At 38.8% G+C, this 3,764-nt stretch overlaps 2 long non-coding RNA genes across 3 annotated transcripts; both read left to right on the forward strand.

The window, feature by feature from the left end:
* On the forward strand, positions 258–610 carry LOC107622342. The gene is made up of 3 exons (XR_001616181.2): positions 258–314; positions 410–475; positions 566–610. It is a non-coding gene; the product is annotated as an uncharacterized LOC107622342 (long non-coding RNA).
* On the forward strand, positions 1,397–2,321 carry LOC107622341. Of its 2 annotated transcripts, XR_002355961.1 has the most exons (4): positions 1,397–1,520; positions 1,879–1,984; positions 2,055–2,148; positions 2,235–2,321. It is a non-coding gene; the product is annotated as an uncharacterized LOC107622341 (long non-coding RNA). The 2 variants fall into 2 exon arrangements; XR_002355960.1 differs by having other exon boundaries at positions 1,510–1,984.

A 3,764-nucleotide genomic window follows, 5' to 3' on the forward strand; every position in this document is an offset into this window, starting at 1 on the left:
GTGTTTCTTTTGATTACTTTGGGTGTATTTAAGGTTGAGTTTGGTTGAAGAGTCAGCCAGTGAGCCAACTCAAGAGAACATGATTGTTGTACGGGTAGAGACACAGTCACAAGGCGAAGCGCTTTCAATGTGAGTTTTTCAAAAAAATTTCAACCTTATAACCATTTTATTTTTGAGGGCTTTGTTAACCTTTTATTTTTCTTCTCGTTTAGAGTTCCGATTCAAGTTTGTCTACCACTGTCCCAAACAACCACTGTGCCAAAAATTGAACCAGCCCCTGTGCTGGAAAAAACTAATGAAGAAACTACACAAAGGTAAGGAATAATCTTGGGGTGTATTTGTTAATTGTTTGGGTGTATATTGTCTTTGTTGGGGTGTATATCCTCACAATTGTTCCGTAACACTGCAGCACTCCAGAACCACCGCCAAAAACTGAAGAAAGCACACCCACGCTTCCACCAGCTCCATCTAAAGTGTAAGTTCAGCATAGTAAAATTTTTTTTCCAATATCATTCATCTATTCTTATTCTTATAGTATGTTATATCTCATCACGCAGTAATCCAGCCCCAGAAGATGTTGATGCACTGATGATGATGGCACGGACAGCATTGTACATTCCTAAAGAAGGTCCGATTCCATCATTCAGCCTTGGCTTGACTGATTCAAGCCAAGAAGAAGCAGCAACGCAGGAGGGTGCAGCAACACAAGAAGGGCAGAGGGCGAAAACACCTGAAACGCCAAAACTAATAGAACAATTAGGGGAGCTGGTGGAGAAAATTGCATGGAGTGGGGTGAAAACAGAAGATAGAACTCCACCTATTCATAAGGAAAGTGGTGAACAAAGTTTTGAAAAGTTTGAAACTCCTGCAAGGATAAATGAAATGAGTGCTGGCATGAAAGAGAAATGCTACATCTGGGCCACACGTGTCAAAACATACGCAGATGGACGTACTAATGAGTATGACGCCGTGTGCACACTCATTTCCCAAGATAAATACATTTTGTCAAAACTCCACTTCGCATCTCTCCAGGCTGACACACATATAGAAGCTGAGGTAATATTAGAATAACATTAATGATTTTATCATGAAAAGTAACTGCAATATCGATTTATGTAAAATTGATTTGGGCTTTTATTTTTAGATTGTCTCTGCCATGTGCCTCATCCTTAACCAGCAAAAGATTAAAAGGTTTCAAGAAGAAATATACTATCTCCCCCTTGATATTCTGGTAAGTTGTACTTCAACAAATCTTAGGTGTATTTTCTTTTTTTTTTGGATGTATTTTCTGTATTCATTTGGGTGTATTTTCTGCATTCGTTTGGGTGTATCTTCTGCATTTGTTTGGGTGTATTTTCTATATTCATTTGGTGTTTCACATTTTTTTGCAGAACATGGCCATTGCAAATCATTCAAAAGGGGTATTCTTACAGCCTAAAACCAATAAGCCATTCAGGGTGGAAGACTACCCAATATTTATACCCTTCTTGGACCTCAAAAAATTAGCATCGCATCGTTATGTAAGTTTTTTATTTCTAAAACTTCTTATTACCATTCATTACTTATGTGCCAAATAAACTAAAACACTGTTCAATCTGGACATACTTCAGATTTTTGCACCTATTTGCCATTCACAACATTGGTGGTTATGGGTGGCTGATACAAGGAAAAAAATCTTTTGTACTCGACCCATATCACATGACTTGTCCAGCCGATGAAAGAAAGAACATAAATATATTCGCTGTAAGTTGGTTCTGTGTTCTATATTTGAATATTTGGGTGTACTTCTGTTCAGTATAAGGTGTAGGTTTGTGCTCATTTGTTTATATTCCTTTATTAAATTTATTCATATATTACTGATTTGTTTTGTGTTTTAAGGGACATGTAATTTCAAGAATGAGAGTATATGCTTGGGGGCACCTCTGAAGAAAGACGATCACAAAATTCATACACCATACACTAACATCTCAGGCCAAAAGACAAGGTATAAATCTTTTAATCTGAAAATTAAACTTTCCTAGATGTAATTTGATATTTTATTTCTTGTTTTTCAGCTATGACTGTGCTATTTATATAATGAAGTGGCTTGAGATAATTTAGCCCGAAAACGTTAAAAGGGGGAAGTATGAGTGGGACAACTGGACCCAGGTAATTGTGTTTAAAAACTATATAACTCTATATTACCTTACTAAATTATCATAGTTGATTAAAAAGAAAATTCTTTTAAACTTCAGGACGAGGTGGACCACTTTAGAGTAGAATATGCTTCTCAGATTCTATTCCATGAAATGAATCAAGACAAAGCTGAAGCTGTTCCGAGGGTTACCTGAAACTATAGGTCGATCTCGGATGAGATCTTCTGTGCTGGTCGGAGATGACGTGTCTGACATTCTGACGTGCGGGCGGTGGCCGGAGCTGTCGCGTCCGACTTGTTGGACTGGCAATGCTGCTGATCCTTGGTCACCGGAGGGTGCTGGTACCTGCAAGGAACTCCGATGCTTAAGTTAGCAAGGGTATTAAGCAGGTTTTTAGTAGAATCAGAGTATGAGTTATACCTGGGTGCTACAATGTATTTATAATGTTTGTAGAGTGATCTTTCTGGAGATAAGATAGTTATCTTATCTTATCTTTGAGTGAAGTCATCTTTATCTTTAAGGGAACCACCCTTATCCTTCTAGGTCTGGGTTGCCTTTGGATTTGGGTCGCATTCCTTTATTTGGGCCTGTTTTGGGCCTCTACTGTCGATTTGGCCGACAACTTTGAGAAGAGACCGGGGATTCCAGTTTTGAACAGGTCGGTCGCTTTGTCGTCGATTATCCCGGGTCAGACATCTCGACCCAGGGTGCGAACAGTGCCCCTGCTCGAGTACGGTCTTCCTTTTGGGGTCGAGTCCTTAGTTTTAGGACTTCAATCCTTCTCTGGTGAAGCCGAGCTTGAGCATTGTCGACTTCTTCTTTGTAGAGTTTCCCTTTGAATATGGAGCATTTTTTCTCTCTTTTAATTTTTTGAAACAGGAGTTTCTTTATTCTTTTGAAACGCGAGTCTCTTTGCCTTGGGAACGTGCAAGGGTTTAATAACCCATTAATTCTTCTCTTTGCTGTTTTTTCCCCTTTCTTCATTTTGAATTTTGGTTTTCTCAAAGATTTGGCTTCCGTTTCTTCTTCTCTTTTGCTCACTGTAACTCTACCCTTTTTCATTCGTTCTTCTGTTTTTGCCTGAGCCTTTTTCCACGCTTCCCTTTGTGGCGTCATTGGTGATTACTGGAGCTTCCTTTGATCGAAAGGCATTTTCGGATTTTTGCCTCTTCATCTTCAACTTTTTCGGCGCTTCCTCCTCTTTCAGGTTGGTTCATCTTTCTTTTACTTCTTTCGTCGTTCTTCCATTGTGCTTGTATTGTTCTATTCTTGGTAAAGTTTTGATCTTGCTTGAATTTATGTTGGAAAGTTTGAACCTTTTTGTATCGTCGTGCATCTGCTAGTTACTGCTCTGGGAGTGTCTTTTGATTTCGAAATGGTCCTTCTGCATTTAGGGTTTCTGTGTGCCATTTTATTGCTTTCTAGTTTGTGTTCTTTGATATGAACTGCATGTTGTTACTGAGGCTTACGAATCTGTTTGCTTTCTCAAAAAGATTGCTCCTTTGATGACTTTCGCCATGTTGGTAGTTTTCTGATAAACTTTGTAGAAGATAACGATTTTCTGGTGGCTTATTTTGATTTTCTTCTCATGTCGTTGCTTGTTTGGAAGGGGATTATTTTTCTTCGCTG

The sequence above is a fragment of the Arachis ipaensis genome, chromosome B10 (genome assembly GCF_000816755.2).
Source record: "Arachis ipaensis cultivar K30076 chromosome B10, Araip1.1, whole genome shotgun sequence".
Classification (NCBI taxonomy): Eukaryota; Viridiplantae; Streptophyta; class Magnoliopsida; order Fabales; family Fabaceae; genus Arachis; species Arachis ipaensis.